At 44.4% G+C, this 19,768-nt stretch overlaps 1 long non-coding RNA gene across 2 annotated transcripts in view; it reads left to right on the plus strand.

The window, feature by feature from the left end:
• LOC113876513 overlaps positions 1-19,768 on the plus strand; it is a 78,824-nt gene that overhangs the window by 17,879 nt on the left and 41,177 nt on the right. Inside the window, exons 3-4 of one of the 2 annotated variants that reach the window (XR_003506520.1) lie at positions 2,289-2,408; positions 2,899-3,325. The exons of the other annotated variant lie outside the window; for it this stretch is intronic. This is a non-coding gene — a long non-coding RNA (uncharacterized LOC113876513). Of the gene's footprint in view, positions 1-2,288; positions 2,409-2,898; positions 3,326-19,768 lie in introns of those variants that run through there. 2 annotated transcript variants of the gene reach the window in all.

Consider the following 19,768-nt stretch of genomic DNA (forward strand, 5'->3'; position numbering starts at 1 on the left):
GCGCAAGCGTCCCAGCCCTCCTCTGCCTCTCTTGATTATCTTGGGAAGCTGATTCACTCATATATAATTGCATCTAGTCACCTTTACTATTTCCCTTCCCCTGACTTCATGTATGACAAACTCATTCTCTCATTGGAAAAATATTTCCTGAGCATGGTCAATGTGTTGGGCACGTGGCAGTCTCTGCCTTCATCCAGTTCCAGATCTGGGAGAGCAAGTGCTCACAGAGTGAGTGTTTCACCAAATGGCTTAAAAACTTAAACCTAAGATGTGACACCATAGAACTCCTAGAAGAAAGTATATGCAAAACATTCTCTGACATATTATTATTGCTGTTCAGTTGCTCAGTCGTGTCTGACTCTGCAACCCCATGGACTGCAGCACGCCAGGCTTCCCTGTCCTTCACCATCTTCCAGAGCTTGCTCAAGCTCATGTCCATTGAGTCGGTGATGCCATCCAATCATCTCATTCTCTGTCATCCCCTTCTCATCTTGCCTTCAATCTTTATCAGCATCAAGGTCTTTTCCAGTGAGTTGGCTCTTCGCATCAGGTGGCCATAATATTTGCCTTCCAATGAATATTCAGGATCAGTTTCCTCTAGGGTTGACTGGTTTGATCTTGCAGTCCAAGGGACTCTCTAGAGTCTGCTCTAACATCACAGTTCAAAAGCATCAATTCTTCATCACTTAGCCTTCTTTATGGTCCAAATAAAAACAAACAAATGAGACCTAATCAAACTTACAAACTTTTGCACAGCAAAGGTAATTGTAAATAAACAAGCAAGCAAAACCGGAAAAGACAACCTATGGAATGGGAAAATAGGGCTTGCAGTAATATGTGGTTTACATGGAATTGCAAAGAGTCAGACATGACTTAGTGACTGAACAAAATGAACAGCAAGGATTTTAGACTCTCCCTGAAGGACATGGGAATCTACAGAAGGATTAGGCTGGGGAGCAACAACTAGGTCATGCATGAACTGTGGAGTAAGATTTGAAAGGTTGCTGTTGTATTCAGCAACAGCTTATGGAAAAACTTGAATGAACTTTTAGGGCAACTCAGTAGTACAGGTGAGAGATGATGGTGATTTGGAAGAGGGTAGATTCAGTGGGGAATGAGAGAAGTGATAGATTTTGAACCTCTGGAACATTCTAAAGGGTCTGATATGGAATGAGGGAGTGGGAGGAGCTAAGTGTGATTCTCAGATTTCTAGGGAGACTAAGGAATCAGAAGAGAAGAGAGAAGAGGATCTAGCTGTTACTCTAGGAGGTCTGTCAAGGGGAAGAAGGAACTTTTTTTAAGAGCATGGAGAAGGAGGGGCTTCCCTGATATCCCATGGTTAAGAATCCATCTGGCAATGCAGGGCACATGGGCCTGATCCCTGGTCTGGGAAGCTCCCACGTGCCACAGGGCGACTAAACCTGTGCTCCATGACTACTGAGCCTGCACGCTGTAGAGCACATGTACTACAGCAAGAGAAGCCACTGCAGTGAGAAGCCTGCCCACCTCAACTAAAGAGTAGCCCCTGTTCACCACAACTAGAGAAAGCTCGAGGAGCAACACACACCCAGCATAGCCAAAAACAAACAAATAAATGAAATTATTAAAAAAGAGTAGCCCCTGCTTGCCACAACCAAAGAAAACCCATGCACAATGACAAAGACCCAGCACAGCCAAAAATAAAATAAATAGATTAAAAAAAACTTGGATGAACCTAGACAGCATATTAAAAAGCAGAGACATTACTTTGCCAATAAAGGTCCATATAGTCAAAGCTATGGTTTTTCCAGTAGTCATGTATGGATGTGAGAGTTGGAAAGACTGATGCTGAAGCTTAAATACTTTGGGTACCTGATGCGAAGAGCTGACTCATTGAAAAAGACCCTGATGCTGGGAAAGATTGAAGACAGGAGGAAAAGGGGATGACAGAGGACAAGATGGTTGGATGGCATCACTGACTCAGTGGACATGAATTTGAGCAAGCTCTGGGACATGGTGAAGGACAGGGAAGCCTGGCGAGCTGCAGTCCATGGGGTCACAAAGAGTCGGACATGACTTAGCTAATGAAGAACAACAACAAGATTTAAAAAAAGAGTGTGGGGAAAGATTAATAATATCTGGAAACAGCATTAAGTTGCTAAGGGATAGCAGAGTCTAAAGATACTTAATATCAAGCTTGGCCACATGACCTGCTTTAGCCAATGAAATGTGAACACATCAATGTATATCTCTTTTGAGCTGAAACTCCAAGAGCCAGCTCACAGCTGTTCACATCTCTTTTCCCTCAGCTAGGAGATTGGTGGTGTTTTAGACACTGCTCCATCAGTCTGGGTGAAGGAAGGAGCATGTGGAGAAGAACTTGGGCCACCCAGGTTGGACATGGCACATGAAGGAGTCTCTACCTTTATGTGAGTCACTGGGATTTGGGTTCATTTGTTTCCGTAGCATATCCTGATTACTCCCCTCTCCTCCTCCAGACCTTGAGGTGTTTCGCGAGCGGGTGGATGAAGCGCCTTCAGTAAAGATTGTGGGGAGTATCTCTGGAGAAGGATCTGGTGTTAGTTAAGGTAGAGTCTGAGGGAACATGGAGTGAAAGGCTAACAGGGGTTGCAGTGGCAGAATTTGGGAAGGATGGAGGGAGGCAGGAGCGGGTAGAGCAGAGGACAGCACAGAGAATGATGGAGATGAGAGAACCTGAGAGAACAAGAGGAGCTTGTGTTGGGGGAATTACCAAGGGAAACAAAAGATAGGGAACATGATGAATTTGGTTATGACACTCTTTGGAGGGCAGTGGGCTTTCAAGTTCAGAACCACATATTGCTTCAAAAAGTCTCCTCCCCATCCCGTCCACTCCCTCTCACCTCTCTCTCTTAATGTTCATCATCCCTTTCATCATAGTGGGCTGACTTCTCAGTTGCTGCTGTCCTTCTGATAGAATGTGACTCCCGTGCTGCAAGAGCCTGGCCTGAGTTGTTCATCACTCTACCCTGAATGCTGAACACAGGGACCCAGCTACCTGTGAGATGAATGAAGGAAACTTACAGATCCATCCTGTTCGTCATAGTCTCTCACATCAGTAAAGGATGGTTCTCAGCAATATGTAAGCCTAAGTTTAGCTCTTGGCTTATGTTTTTCTGTCTTAGTCATTGTGGGCAAATTACCCAACCTCTCAGACTTTGTTTTCTTAGGTTTAAAATGAGATGCTAGGGACTTTCTTGGTGGTCCAGTGGCCACCATCCCAGTGCAGGGGTTCCGGATTAGATCCCACGTGCTGCAACTAAAAAGGATCCCACATACTGCAACGAAAACTGGAGATCCCAAATGCCATAACTAAGACCTGGCACAGCAAAATAAATAAATATCAATATTTTATAAAAATGTTTTATTTAAAAACGAGATACTGATAGTTATCTGAGTCATAGTGTTGTTTTCAGAATTAAATGAGATGATTTATCTCATTTAAAGGACTCAGCATGTTGAACAACTATCCAATTTTGGGGTACTTGTCCTAATTATAGAAAGACATCTATGCTGATGGCCACTGCAGACAAATATGCCAGTCCTTGGGCTTCCCAGGTGGCTCAGCAGTAAAGAACCCTCCTGCAATGTAGGAAATGCAGGACACTTAGGTTTGATTCCTGGGTTGAGAAGATCCCCTGGAGAGGGAAATGGCAACCCACTCCAGTATTCCTGCCTGGAAAATTCCAGGGACAGAGGAGCCTGGTGGGCTACAGTCCATGGAAACACACACACACACACATACCCACACCAGTCCTCTTTACCAGAACCCCACACAGTTTCCCCAATCTCCTTGCTTAGCAACTTTAGTACAGAGGAAAAGGGGCCTGTTTGAATAGACCCTCTGGGGCTATTGAAGACCCAGCCAGAACTTGCCCTACTACACTGTAGAAGGAAGTGGCTCTCTCAGCTAGTGAGGAATGTGACTCAAAGAAATACCCAGAAAAAAAGAAAGGAAAGAAGGAAGAAGGAAAGAAATATCCAGCAGGCATGGGAGTTTCCTACAGCTCCTGTAACAAATTAGCACTGTCTCACTTCTCACAGGGTTTGCTGAACCCAGGGTAGACCAGGCATGAGAGAGGAAGCTGGAAGAAAACTCGAGGAGCCGTAGAAACTGCAGACATGTTTATTCTTTCCGGGCAACAGCCATAACATAACCTTCTCTCCTAGCTGATGCAGCAGCCGTAACAGCAGCCATAACTTAAAGGCACATACCTGCAAGGGCGTTCCAGGTGGGGCTTATATAGCCCCACAGACCGAAAGTAGCCCTTGGTCAAGTGAGTGCCTCGTGATACACATGTGCAGTGCTTTAAATAATCTCATCTGTGACATGATCATTATTTACAAAATGTGGGGCAAGAGCAAGAGGCCGAGGGGCAAGAGCCTTTCTACGCCATCTTGGCTAATTTTCTCTTTCCCTGCAATCGCAAACTTAGTGGCCTCTAACAACACAAATTTACTGTTTTACAGTTCTGGAGGTTGGAAGCCTAAAATCACTCTCACTGGGATAATATCAAAGTGTCACACAAAGTGTCACACATGCATCCCTTTTGTGTGTGTATGTGTGTGTGTGTGTGATTCTTTTTTTAATTTTTGGAGCATAGTTTCTTTATAATGTTGTGGTAGTTTCTACTCTACAGCAAACCCATGTCTTTTGCATCTCCCGCATTGACAGGTGGATTCTTTAGCTCTGAGCCCCCTGGAAAGCCCCACTTTATACTTCAGCGTGTCTCAATTCAGACTAGCCATGTTTTAAGTGCTTCATACTGAGAATATTTTATTGGACAGTACAGGTCTAGATCCTAAGCTCTGCAACAGCCCCAGGGCCTAGAACAATCCCTGGTCAATGGGCATTCAGATTTGGTGGACATAGGAATTTATGGACTGCTCTGTTCAGGTTTAGACTCTTTTTCAAAAGCCTTGGACCACTGACCCAAAGAAGAAAGCCTAACTGGGGTATGTGTGTGTGCTGTCATTTGCATCTAATTTGCATACTCCCTCCCAGGTGCGCTTGCTCTCCAGTCAGCTTCTCTTTAGTGATTCCCACTGGGTCTGCTCTTACCCGGGCAACTTTTTTTCTTTTGGCCAGCTGTGCTACGCAACTTTCGGGATCTCTGTTTCCCCAACCAGGGAGATTGAACCTGGGCCATGGCAGTGAAAGCCTGGGATCCTAACCACTATGCTACCAAGGAATTAGGATTCCAGACAACCTTGAAAAATGCACCGTTGAGCTGTGCTTAGTCCTTCCTGAAAGGTAAAGGACAGAAAGGGGACTCTGCATGGAGCCACTTCCCCGGGGACCTTCATAGGTGGGTGGGTCAAGAAGAAACTCCCAAACAGGCCTCCCAAGGCCCTTTGTGATCTGGTTCTGCTCCCTGCTCACCTCCAGCCTTAGCACATTGTTCTGGATTGAAACATGCCCTCCCCGCTTCAAATCCGTACACTGAAGCCCTGATGCCCAAGTGTGACTGAGTTTAGAGATAACTGAGCTTAAATGAAGTTAAAAGGCTGGAGCTAACCCCATAGGACTGGTGTCCTTGTTAGAAGAGGAAACGACACCAAGGGCATGCACACCCAGAGAAAAGGGCACGTGAGAACACAGGGAGAAGGCGGCCATCTGCAAGCCAAGGAGAGAGGCCTCGAGAGAAACCAGCCCTTCTGGCACCTTCATGCTGGACTTACAGAACTGTGAGAAAATCAGTTTCAGTTGTTTAAGCCATCTGGTCTGTGGTACTCTGTTATGGTAGCCCTGGCAAGCTGGCACCTACCTTGGTTCTCACCAGTCCTCAATGCTACCCTTGAACTCCACTCTGTTAGCTTTCCTGGCATAAGCCAGCAGTCCTTCTTTTGGAGAAGAACTTTTTTTTTTTTTTCTGGGTGATAAACAAGAAGCAGCAGAGCTAGCTGCTCATCTGGGTGCATTGAAAGGAGACAAAACTGCCTCAGAACAAGTGAAAGAGACAAGCGGGAGTGCTCCCTCTATGCAGATTACTGTCAATCACTGAACACATCACTCCTTTTAATTCTTAAAATAAAACACTATGGGGCTTTCCTGGTGGCTCAGTGATAAAGAATTTGCCTGCCAGGGGGACATGGGTTTGATCCCTCATCCAGGAAGGTCCCACATGCCTCAGAGCAACTATTGAGCCCGTGCTCTAGAGCCCAGGAGATGCAACTGCTGAAGCCCGTGTGCCCTGGAGCCCGTGCATGCATGCTAAGTCACTTCAGTTGTGTCTGTAGCCCACCAGGCTTCTCTGTCCATGGGATTCTCCAGGCGAGAATAACAACTCTGGAGTGGGTTATTAAGCTCTCCTCCAGGGGATCTTCCTGACCCACCAATCGAACCCACGTCTCTTTCGTCTCCTGCTTTGGCAGGTGGGTTCTTTACCACTAGCACGTCTGGGAAGCCCCTTGGAGCCCATGCTCCGAAACAAGAGAGTAGCTCCTGTTCTCCCCATCTAGAGAAAAACCCAAGCAGCAATGAAGACCCAGCACAGCCAATCAATCAATAAATTAAAATTATTAAAGAAAACACCATGAAGTGAGTGCCATAGACCATATTTCCATAACTCTAACAGCAAACATTTACACTCTGTCTAAAGTCTCAAGCACTGTTCTCTGAAGCAAACACGCATCACCTCATTTAATCCTCACTGGGACAGAAAAGGTAGGAACCATCATCACCATCCATATTCTGTACATAAGGCCGGCAGGCCCTGGGCAGTTCAGTCATTTGCCCAAGTCTGAAGAACTGGGCAACTGCCAAACCGAGCAATCTGATTCCAGAGCGCTCACTCCTGCCCACTGAACTCTGTGAGTCAGCAGAGAGCCAGGCAACCGTAAGGTTAGCCCAAGGTTAGGGACTTCCCTGATGGCCCAGTGGTTCAGACTCCGCCTTTCCACTGCAGGAGGCACAGGTTAGATCCCTGGTTAGGAAGCGAAGATCTTGCATCCAGGTAAATGGTGTGGCCTAAAATTAAAAAAAAAAAAGAAAAAAACTTGCCCAAGATTAAATAATAATCATTGGGGCTGTATTGGAATTTGGTTTTTTTATCAAAAGTGCTGTCACATTCACTCAGTGGTCGTTTGATGGTTGTCCACACTAGGAAAGATACTGTGCCCAAAATGTGGAGTCTGAAGACCCACACCCACCATTACTGCCTAAAAGGAGGATCCGAATAGTGGAAAGATGGTAGTGCAAAGAGTTATAATCCAACTACCTCGTTGTTGTTCAGTTGCTAAGTTGTGTCCGACTGTTGACCCCATGGACTGCAGCACTCCAGGTTCCTCTCTCCTCCACTATCTCCCAGAGTTTGCTCAAACTCATGTCCATTGAATCACTGATGCCATCTAACTGTCCCATCCTCTGCTGTTCCCCTTCTCCTGCCTTCCGTCTTTCCCAGCATCTGGGTCTTTTCCAGTGGGTCGGCTCTGCATCAGGTGGCCAAAATATTGGAGCTTCAGCATCAGTCCTTCCAATGAATATTCAGAGTTGATTTCCTTTAGGATCGACTGGTTTGATCTCCTTGCTGTCCAAGGGACTCTCTAGAATCTTCTCCAGCACCACAATTTGAAAGCATCAATTCTTCAGTGCTCAGCCTTCTTTATGGTCCAACTTTCACATCCGTACATGACTACTGGAAAAACCATAGCTTTGACTATACAGACTTTTGTTGGTAAAGTGGTGTCTCTGCTTTTTAATATGCTGTCTAGGTTTGTTATAGCTTCCCTTCCAAGGAGCAAACATCTTTTAATTTCATGGCTGTAGTCACCATCTACAGTGCCTGGAGAATTCCATGGACAGAAGAGCCTGGCAGGCTACAGTCCATGAGGTCACAGAGTCAGACACGACTTTCTGACTAACTTCCTGGAGGAAGTTATTGAATCCAGTGGGGTCCTATAAAAAGCCCAGAGTTTGCCTTGGAAGTCTTTCTTCACAGGGGAATTTATGCTGGAGAAAAACCAAGTAAGACTGGTCATAAATCACTTGATATAAAAAAAAATAATTGCAGTAGAAAGTGAGGGGGAAAAAAAACAAAATCTCTCTCAACCACATAACCACATAAGGATCTTAATAACTTTCAAATTTAAGAACAAGCTTGGTAAATTATTACCAAATTTTTTTTTAGTGTCTGATATGACTGTATAAACCATCTCTAACTTTTAAACCAACCATTGCTTTTCATTTATGGATTTCATCTAAAAATATATCAAACCTTACAAAGAATTCAAGTATAAATATCTTTAACAGGAAAGAAAAACTAACAAGTTTCATTAGCACTGGGAGTGTTCTTATCTTTTTTCTCCCTGGGTGTTAAAAGCTGGAGAGCAGTAAATACTGTGGAATTCAAGAACGCATTTGCCTCGACATTGTTTTTGGCCTTCAAATCCAGTTAACACATTATGGATCAAAAACTAACTTCCATTCTTAAAGGGGACGCACGTATTCTGATCTTCTGTTTTTCTCTAAAAAAGAGATGTATGTGCTTTTCAACAGATGAAAGTGTTAGTCACTCAGTCGAATCCGACTCTTTGCGACCCCTTGGACTGTAGCCCGCCAGTCTCCTCTGTCCATGGAATTCTCTAGGCAAGAATACTGGAGTGGGTAGCCGTTCCCTTCTCCAGGCGATCGAACCCAGGTCACCTGTCTTGCAGGCAGATTCTTTACCATCTGAGCTACAGAGCTTTTCAACAGAAAAGGCAATGGTATGTTCAAAGCATAGCAACTTGAGAACGTGATTTGCTTTAGGAAACTCAAAGATTTCTATATTTCTGGAACATAAAGTTCAGGAAAGAGATGAGACTTGGGCTGTAACTGAAGTTAACTTTGAAGAGCCCTTTATGCTATAATAAAAAGTAGGAATTTTACCCCTATTGGCTGGTAGGCAGTGAAAAGGAACAGACTCTTTTTCTTCATCTACTCATCACTCAGTTCTCCATACTGGTCAAACCACCAAACGCATGGAGGTTTTTCCCACACCAAGAAATTCTCCAATCGGGGATTTCCAGTGGTTCAGTCCCTTCCAATGCAAGGGACTCAGGTTTGATCCCTAGTCAGGGAACTAAGATCCCATATTCCGTGGGGCTACTGAGCCTGCACACCACAACTAAGACCTGACGAAGCCAAATAAATGTATTTTAAAGAAGTTCTCCACTTCTCTGGTGGAGAAGGAAATGGCAACCCACTCCAGTATTCTTGCCTGGAGGATCCCGTGGACAGAGGAGCCTGGTGGGCTACTGTCCATAGGGTTGCACAGAGTCGGACACAACTGAAGCAACTTAGCATGCATGCATGCATTGGAGAAGGAAATGGCAACCCACTCCAGTATTCTTGCCTGGAGGATCCCAGGGATAGAGGAGCCTTGTGGGCTGCCATCTATGGGGTCACACAGAGTCAGACACGACTGAAGCAACTTAGCAGCAGCAGCAGCCACTTCTCTGGGGACACCAACTGGATGTCTTAGAATTCAATCAATTCTGACATCATCTACCTGGAGTTGTCCTGAGATCCCACGGTTTAAGGACTCAGTCCCACAAGCCTAATCCCCAACTCTCAGATACCTATTGCAACTAGTGGGTCTTCAGGTTACTTGCAACCTCTGTACAAGTTGGCTACAAATTGGGGGTTCCCACGACACCCCATCCTCAGGTTCAATGATTTGCTAGAATAGCTCACAGAATTCAGGAAAACAGATACTTACTAGATTGCTGGTTTATTATAAAAAGGTCCCACTCCGGAGTGGTTGAATGGAGGAGATGGACAGGGCAAGATATGGGAGAAGGATGCAGAGCAGACATGCCCTCTGCAGCTGTGCTGCACACAACCCGCCTCCCCCCAGCACCTGCTGAAAGCTCTCAGAACCTCTTAGAGTTTTTCATGGAGGCTTCGTTACACAGCCATAGTTGGTTAAATCATTGGCCTTTGGTGATCAGTGTCCAGCCTCTCTTCCTTCCCTGGAGGTGACGGCGGGGTGGAAGGCTGAGTTCCAACCCTCTAATCACAGGATTGGTTTCCTAGCAACCAGCCCTCCTCCTCAGCTTTCCCGCAGCCACTTCATCACCATGGACTCAGGTGTGGTTGAAAGGGGCTTGTTATGAAGAATAAAAGACACTCACTTAAAAAAAAGGTTTATTTATTTATGTTTGGCTGTGCTGGATCTTCATTGCTGCATGCGGGCTTTCTCTAGTTGTGACGAGCATGGGATACTCTCTGTGGTGTGAGGGCTTCTTAGTGTGTGGCTTATCTTGGGGCAAAGCATAGGCTGTAGGCACACGGGCTTCAGTAGTCGTGGTGTGCTGGCTCAGTAATTGTGGCACATGGGCTTAGTTGCCGTGTGGCATGTGAGATCTTTCTGCACTAGGGATTGATGTATATCTCCTGCATTGAAAGTGGATTCTCAACCACTGGACCACCAGGGAAGCCCCCTCCTCTCACTGTTATTGCTGTTATCACTTAGGAAATCCAAGGGTTTCAGAGACTCTGTGTCAGGAAAGGGGACAAAGACCAAATATATATCTTTCTTAATATCACAATATCACAGGAAGCTATTGAAAACATATTGGCGAGAGTCTGAAATGATCAGTCATACCTATTTATAAAGTTTCTCTTGATAGCAACCCTGAGGATAGATTGTAAAAGACCGGGAAGATCATGAAGAGTCAATATCAATTATGAGGTTATTGTCTCTGAACTCCCAGCCCACCCTCCTATGCTCTGCTTTGCGATTCTGAGCTGGGAAACCACATTTCATGTATTCAGAATTTATTTTATTTTTGGCCACCCTTGGTCTTCGTGCTTCAAGCGGGCTTTCCCTAGTTGCAGCGAGCGGGGCTACTCTCTTGTCGCAACTGGAAAGCCCTAGAGTGCAGGCTTGGCAGCTGTGGAACATGGGCTTAGTTGCCCCACAGCATGTGGAATCTTCCCGGACCAGGGATCAAACCAGTGTCACCTGCATTGGCAGGCAGATTCCTAACCACTGGACCACAAGGGAAGTCTAGGAAAACCACATTTCTGTTTTGTCAGATGGTTCTACGTTAGACCCTGGCAATGGGGTTTGCTAGGAGATTACAGAAGTAAGGTGATTAAGTCATCCTGGTTTGCTCTGGGTGTCCCCAGTTTTAGCAATGAAAGTTATGCTTCCTGGGAACCTCTTTCCAGGGTGGTTGGTCACCTTATGCAGAAGGGACTTGCCTGCTGTTCTTGTAAGTGTTACCTCAGCAACACTTCTTCACTCTGGTGGCGGTGGGGGCAGCAGCAGCATTGCCTGAATCCGATCTGTAGTTTTCTAACACTTGCAAAGGGCTTCCCTGGTGCCTCAGTGGTAAAGAATCCTCCTGCCAATGCAGGAGACCCAGATTTGATCCCTGGGCCGGGCAGATCCCCTGGAGAAGGAAATGGCAACCCGCTCAGGTATTCTTGCCTGGCCAGTGCCATGAACAGAGGAGCCTGGTGGGTTACAGTCCATAGAGTTGCAAAGAGTGGACACGACTGAGCGACTAAACAATAACAGCATCAACAGCAACACTTGAAACACTAGTTTCATCAGAAACATCAGTGCAGTTGGCTGGTGCCCTTTCTTCGAATCTCTGTTCCCCCAGCTCTAGTGTGGTCCCCGCTTCCTGCAGTCGCTACTTCTATGCTGTCTTAGACTTGGGGTCCTCAGAGTGTGGTCCCCAGGGCAGCAGCATCAGTATCTGCTGGGAACTTGTTAGAAACACATCATTCTGGCCCATACCGGATCCATCAGATGCTGGTGGTTGTCCTCTGCAGTCTGCCTTTTAACAAGTCCTCCAGGCAGTTTGGCTAAGGTTTAAGAACCACTGCCTTAGGGATCTTTTTACCCTTGCAGTTATCTAGATAACAACTCTGTGCCAAGTTGGCAATTCCTTATATTATAGTCTATATGTTCAATTCTCCCTGTTAAAGTAACTGGTGTGGTTTCACTATCCTTACTGGACCCTGACTTGTTATGAAGAATAAAAGACATTATTTCACTTTTATCGCTCTTAGCAGGAAATCCAAGGGTTTTAGGGACTCTGTGTCAGGAGAGGGAACAAACACCAAATATATCTTTCTTAATGTAAATCATAATATCACAGGTAGACTAATCCAGACCCCATTGCAATAATACAAGTTATAGGACTTCCCTGATTGTCCAGTGGTTAAGAATCTGCCTGCCAATGCAGGTGACATGGCTTTGATCCCTGGTCCGGGAAGATCCCATATGCTGAGGCACACAACTACTAAGCCCACACTCTAGAACCCACGAGCCACAACTATTGAGACCACGTGCTGCAACTACGGAAGCCTGTAAGCTCCAGAGCCCGTGGTCTGCAACAGGAGAAGCCACTGCAATGAGAAGCCTGCACACCGCAACTAGAGAAAGCCTGCATGCAGCAACAAAGCTCCGGCGCAGCCAAAAATAAATAATTAAAAAAATTATAGATGAAGACTGTCCAAACTCGAGTGGTAGGAGTGGGGTGGAGAAGAGGCAACACACAGAAAATATTTAAAAGTTCTGGATTACTATTTGAGTGGAGAGAGGTATCTAGGACTGTTCCCACTTTCCTGGCCTGGGTTGCAGATGGACTGTGGTGCCAGTTCACAAAACACAGGCACTGCAGGAAGAGGGATGGGGTGATGGTGGCGGAGATGGTTGATTTGCTTTGGGATTTGATCAGGTTCCGGGTGAGATGCTCCGGTGCAGGTGTCCCACTAGCAGTTGGTTTTAGGGCCTTGAGCTCAGGAGAGATGTCTGAACAGGAGAGTTGGGAATGATCTAAGGTGGCGCTGACTCCATAGACCTGGCTAAGCCTCTCCAGAGAGATAGGCAGCCAGGAGAAAAGATCCGCTAGCCAGGTGTCATAGAATTACAGACCAGGACACACACTGGTGGGAAGTTATAGAAAGTCGAAGGGGCATTTCCCTGGTGGTCCATCGGCTAAGACTCTGCGCTCCCAATGCAGGGATCTCAGGATCCACCCCTGGTCAGGGAATTAGATCCCGCATGCTGCAACTAAAACCCAGCACAGCGAAATAATTAATTAAATTTTAAAACAAGGAAAGAAAGTGAGGGCTGAGGAAAGTTCACAGTGGGTCAAATATAATGGACCGGCCATGGAAGTGTATTAACCAGTTTTGGGGGTTTTTTTTCCCCTGTATCCTGATGCTTTGACATCTGGGACCTTGCTGACCCTGGAAAGCCTACCCCTGCCAGGACTAGCCAGTTCCTAGAGATAGTCAGTGATTTTCTTTGGAGCATGCTTTTCAAATGCAAACTAACCAATCTGGAGCCCACAGCCCCCTTGCCTGCTCTATCCGGCTCTCACACTCAGCCACTCTCCACCAGCTCTCATCACCCCCTAGGCCACGTGCCAGAAAACGGGAGACCCTGTGCCTCCTTCCTGCACAAAAGGTAGCAATCTGGGCACTTTAATTGCACCTTGCTTTTTTTCACTGTATCTTAAAGACTGCACACACACACACCCACCCACCCACTTATGTATCTGTACTCCTAATAGATCTTATTTCCTTTTACAGCTGAATAGTATGAGCATATTTTTGTGTATGCAGGGGATATTTGCATTTCTTTTTATGTGAACTTCCTCTTCGTATATCTTACCCTCTTTCAATAGGTTTCTGGGTCTTTTTTGCCTTGATTTTTAGATGCTCTTTATACTTTAGAGACCCTTTGTGATTCTAGTTGTAAATATTTCTTTTTCCATTTTGTCATCTGTAGTTTTTAGTTTGCCCATGGTGGGTTTATGTTTTGAACCTGTGAAAGGTTTTCATTTTTGCTTGGTCATTTAACAAAATGCTCTTTCATCACCTCTGAATTTTGATGAACCGTTTGGCAAATACACCCCACTCTCACACTTTCAGGTCATTAAGAGACTCACTAGTGTTTTATTATTTATGAGATTGTATTTTTCCACTTAGGTCATTGATATAGTTTGAATTTAAGCTGGTATCCTGTGTGAGGAATGGACTCAAGCTTTTTTGTTTGCTTGTTCATCTAGTTGATCCAATAGCACTAAATTAAAAACTTCCCTAAAGATTCTTCCTGAATTAAAAAGTATTACATGATTCTGTAAGTTTCCATAAGCAATTGTTTCTATTTCTGGGTTGATCTGTGTATGTAAGGGATGCATCCGCAACACATTGTTTTATATTGTTTTTACTATCTGTTTTCTCCCCTCTTCTTCTTCTTTTTCATTTCTACCCCCACATTTGCCTGCTGTACTTCCAAATAAACCTTATAATCAAGTTGCCTAGCTGTAGAAAAGAAAAACCTGATGACATCTTTATTAGGCTTGTGATACATTTATAAATGAACTCAGAGCCCTGACCTCTTTATCATGTTGGCAGCCGTTTTTTTTTTGTTTTTTTTTTTTGCCTTTCCATCCTTGGTATCCGTGTGCCACCTGGTGGCCACCATTCACAACAGCAATTGTTTTCTCTAAAGCTGCTCAAAATAATAAACGTTGGTCACCTCACACACTTTCTGTGAGTCAGGTATTAGAGGATGGCTTATCTGGATGATCCTTGCTTGAAGCCCTGGCTCATCCTCACTGTGAAGGCCTCACTCATCAGAAGACTTGAATGGGGCTGGGGAAATCCGCTCAGCCTCTTGGCCAGAAGTGTCAGCTCCTCCCAGGTGGCTCAATAGTAAAGTACCCACCTGCAATGCAGGAGACACAGGTTCAGTCCCTGGGTTGGGAAGATCCCCTGGACAGAGGATCCTGGCAGGCTACAGTCCATGGGGTCGCAAAGAGTTGGGCACGATTGAGCACAGCACACATACACCTCAGTTCCTCACTGTACGGCCCTCACCATAGTTCCCTTAGGACCCGCATCTGGATTTCCCTCCGGGCAAGTGGACCTGAGGTAGGAGGTAGATGGGCCTCCAGTCAGCTGGTGTTTGTCAAGTGGAGTGAAATCTTTGTTCTCACACAGACGTCCAAGGACAAAGCTAGTGACAGAAGCTGAGCTCTGCTGAAGTAAAGAGATAAGACGAGCACTCCTAAGGTCAAGGAAGACTTCTGCACTCGCGCAGGAAGACTCCTTGGGGGTCAAAAAGGAATGGGACTCCACCCCATAATAAGTGTAGGCATGTACCCACAGGTCTGTTCACTGGGATCCATCTTAACAAAAAATTGTGTGGGCATATTGGAGAGGGTTCTAGGACTAGTTGGTGTGAAAAAAAAAAAACACACAGGAAAATTGGCTGAATGTAAACAAAGACTTGGAAGGACTGACCTATATAAGTGATTTAAATCACCTCTTTACTGCGCTTCTCATTCACGACACCCGCACTTCTCTCCAGAGATCAGACCCAGAGGGAGTGAGGTGGAAGCTGCTATACTAGGTAATTTTAGACTTAGAGGAAATTTGCTGCTAGTACAGAGAATTCCCTGTGTATCTCTCACCCTGCTTAGAGTGATTAAACTCTGCTGCTGCTAAGTCGCTTCAGTCGTGTCCAACTCTGTGCGACCCCATAGACAGCAGCCCACCAGGCTCCCCCATCCCTGGGATTCTCCAGGCAAGAACACTGGAGTGGGTTGCCATTTCCTTCTCCAATGCATGAAAGTGGAAAGTGAAAGTGAAGTCGCTCAGTCACGTCCTACTCTTAGTGACCCCGTGGACTGCAGCCTACCAGGCTCCTCCGTCTGTGGGATTTTCCAGGCAAGACTACTGGAGTGGGGTGCCATTGCCTTCTCCGGATCAAACTCTATAGTATTAATATAGTATTACAGCAGAGGGCTTCCCTGATGGCTCAGCTGATAAAGAATCCACTTCCTATGCAGGAGACACAGGTTCAATCCCTGGGTTGTGAATATCCCTTGGAGAAGGGATTAGCAACGCATTCCACTATCCTTGCCTGGAAAATCCCATGGGCAGAGGAGCCTGGTGGGTTATAGTCCATGGGGTTGCAAAGAGCTGGACATGACTGAGCGACTAACACTTTCACTTTCAGAGTGATCACACCCAGGACATTAACATGGCATCATATTATTAATTTAACTACCAGCCTGGCTTGAATTTTAACAGTTTTTCTGCTGATGTCTTTATGTTCCAGGAACAAATCCAGGATCCTACACTGAGTTGTCAGATGCCCTTAACCTCCGAGAGTCAGTGACCATTCCTCTTCATTTCCTTGTCTTTCATGACCTTATCCATTTATTTGGCCACTCCAAGTGGGCCATGTGGGATCTTTTGCAGCATATGGGATCTTTGATCTTCGTTGTGGCCTGTAGAATCTTTAGTTGCAGCAAGTGGGAATCTGCGTCCCTGATTAGGGATTGAACCTGGGCCCCCTGCACTGGGAGCATGGAGTCTCAGCCACTGGACCACCAGGGAAGTCCCAACCTTGACACTTTTAAGGAGAACCGATCAGTTCTTTTATTAAATGTCCCTCAGCTTGGGTTTGCCTGTTTTCCATGGTTGAAATGAAGTTATGCAATTTTTTTTTTTTGGCCAGGAATACCATACAAATGATGCTGTGCAACATTTGTGCAGCATCTTTCTCAGTGCAACATATCAGGCATGTCACTATGTCTTGTGGGTGATATTGACCTGGGTCACTTGGTTAAGGCACAGTCTACTGCACATCTCCGCTGTAAAGTTCCTGTTTTTCCCTTAGCAGGTAAGAAGTATCTTGGGGAAGATACTTTGTGACTATACAAGTCTTGATTCTCCTCAGTCTTGCACCTACAAATTTTAGCATGGATCTGGTCTGCAACAGTTGTACTGGGCATTTGCCTAATAGTGATTTTGCACGTCTCTTTCTCCTTCTACATCTGTTAGTTGAAATTCTATTGAAAGAAAGAGCCATTCCTTCTCCCCATTACTTACATATTTGACTATTAAATCAACATGGACTCATGAATTTTTGTTTCACTCTGGATTAAAACCTCATATGGAGAGGCTTTTACGTTTTTGACAACTAGCTGGATATGAAACAGTATGCTGTCATAGTTTTAATGAGAATGTTTCTGAATACCGAATTCGAATGAGATTGGGCATCTTTGACTTTTTTCCTTTTGTGATGTCTAGGAAATGCTTATAGCAGTTGTTTTTCTTTTTTAAAGTTTTTATGGTTTTTAAAATTAAAAATTTTAAAGTCAAAGTATAGCTGACTTATAATGTTTCAGGTTTACAGCAAAGTGATATGTTGAATATATATATATTTAGATTTGTTTCCATTATAGGTTACTACCAGATATTGAATATAGTTCCTTGAGCTATACCGGTCCTTGTTGTTTACTTATTTTATATATAATATTGAAAGTGAAAGTTGCCCAGTCGTGTCTGACTCTTTGTGACCCCATGGAGTTCTCTAGGCCAGAATACTGGAGTGGGTAGCCGTTCCCTTCTCCAGGGGATCTTCCCAACCCAGGGATCGAACCCAGGTCTCCTGCATTGCAGGTGGATTCTTTACCAGCTGAGCCACCAGGGTACGTATCTTTTAATCCCCAATTCTTAATTTATCCCTCCCCCTTTCCCTTTTGTTAACCATAAGTTTGTTTTCTGTCAGTGTATCTGTTTTGTAAATGAGTTCATTTGTATCATTTTTAAAAATTCCACATGTAAGTGATACCATATGATATTTGTATTATTTATCTTTGATTTAATTTACTTAGTATGATAAGCTCTAGGTCCATTCATCTTGCTGCAAATGGCATTATTTCATTCTTTTTTTATGCCTGAGTATATTACTCATTGTATATATGTACCACATCTCCTTTATCCATTCATCTGTTGATGAACATTTAAGTTTCTTCTATGTCTTGGCTATTGTAAATAGTGCTTCTGGCAGCTATTTTTTATTTTTTTTTAATCTCTCTAGGTCAGGATGTCAGGCTCACAGTATAGATAGGAGTCTAAATCTTGCAAAATAGGCCTAAAATACGTTAGGACTTGTTTATGTGTTAAATGCAACTTCTAGGTCTTATGTTCCATCCATATGCTGATAAATCCTGTTGCAATTTGACACTGAAGCTTTGAAGTGTTAGACGCGTGCGGAAGGAAGAGGGAAGCACAAGGTTTGCGCAGTGGAGAATTTGAATTATGATACAGCTACAACATTGACCTTGGTTGACCCCACTAGGGGCTCTGGAGTAGAGATAACCCATTAGAGAGGCTTCCCTGGTGGTCCAGTGGTTAAGAACCTGCCTTGCAATGCGGGGGACACCAGTTCGATCCCTGACTGGGAAATTAAGATCCCACATGCTACAGGGCAGGCACGCCCATGTGTTGCAATTACGGAATCCATGAGCTGCAACAAAAGATCCCACCTGATGCAACTAAGACCTGGTACAGCTAAATTAATTAATTAAAATTCTAATAAAGATAGCCCATTAGAGCTTTTCCCTATTTGGCTCTAATTCCTGGGCCTTGTGTGTTTCCCCTTTCACTTTCATTCTTCCACAAGGGCTTAGTGGAGTTTTCCAGAGGTTACGTGTGTGATGGTGTCATTACTCTGCCTGCTAATGGCATATGTGCATAGATTTTTTTTTTTTTTTGGTGTGTGTATTTATTTTCCATAATAGCTTTATTGTGATAGTGATATAATTCGCACACCGTAAAAATTGCATATTTAAAGTATTACCATCCAATGGTTGTTGGTATGTCCACAACTATGCAACTATCACCACCATCAACTTAAGAAAATTTTCTTCTTTCTCCACCAAAGAAACCCCGCACCTGTTATCAGTTACTCCCTATTCCCGCCACCCCTAACTCCTGGCAGTGGCAAATCTTCCTTCTCTATAGATTTGCTTATTCTGAACGTTTAACATAATATGGAATCATTCAGTATGTGGACTTTTGTGCCCAACTTCTTTTACTCAACATAATATTTTCAAGGTTTATCCACATTGTAGCCTGTATCAGCACCTTGCTCTTTTTTATTGCCAAATATTCCATTGTATGAACAGACCACATTATATTTATCTATTCATCAGCTGAGGGGAATTCAGATCCTTTCCACTTTTTAGCTATTCTGAATAATGCTGCTATGAACATTTGCGTACAAGTTTTTGTGTGGGTATGTTTTTATTTCTCTTGAATATATATATATATATATATGCATATGTATATCTATAAGCAGAATTGTTGGGTAATACTAACTCTATGTTTAACCCTTTGAAGCACTTCTAGGCTGTTTTCCAAAGTGGCTGCACCATTTTACATCTCCACTAGTGATGTATGACGACTGTGATTTCTCTACATCTTTGCCAATAACTATATGTCTTTTTGGATTATAGCCATCCTAGTGGGTGTGAGGTGGTATCTCACTGTAGTTTTGATTGGTATTTCTCTGGTGGCTAATGTTGAGTACCATTTTTGTATTTCAAATTTCTCAGTTTTAATTTCTAATATAGTAAATATTGAGAGATGGAACACAAACAGATGTGCATTGGGATCCTCAATGATTTTTAAGAGTGTAAAGATAGCTTAAAACTTAGGCTATCTTAATACCACGGATTTGAGAACCATGGATTGGGGTTTGGATTTACCAAACCCACTTGGCTCCTTGGGCACAAAAGACCCTTGACAACAGTGTCATCAGTCAGATATCGACTCAATAATTCTGTTTAATCATCTACCCACAAACTTCTGCAGCTTCAGCAAACAGCCTCCTGATCACCAGACTGAGACCAACTGCAGTGTGTCTGGTATAGAGCAGACTTTGGTGGGTGACTCTGCGCCAGCCTACATGTTAGCTGGTCTTGGCTCTGAGCCGTT

This window comes from Bos indicus x Bos taurus, chromosome 18 (assembly GCF_003369695.1).
Source record: "Bos indicus x Bos taurus breed Angus x Brahman F1 hybrid chromosome 18, Bos_hybrid_MaternalHap_v2.0, whole genome shotgun sequence".
Taxonomy (NCBI): domain Eukaryota; kingdom Metazoa; phylum Chordata; class Mammalia; order Artiodactyla; family Bovidae; genus Bos; species Bos indicus x Bos taurus.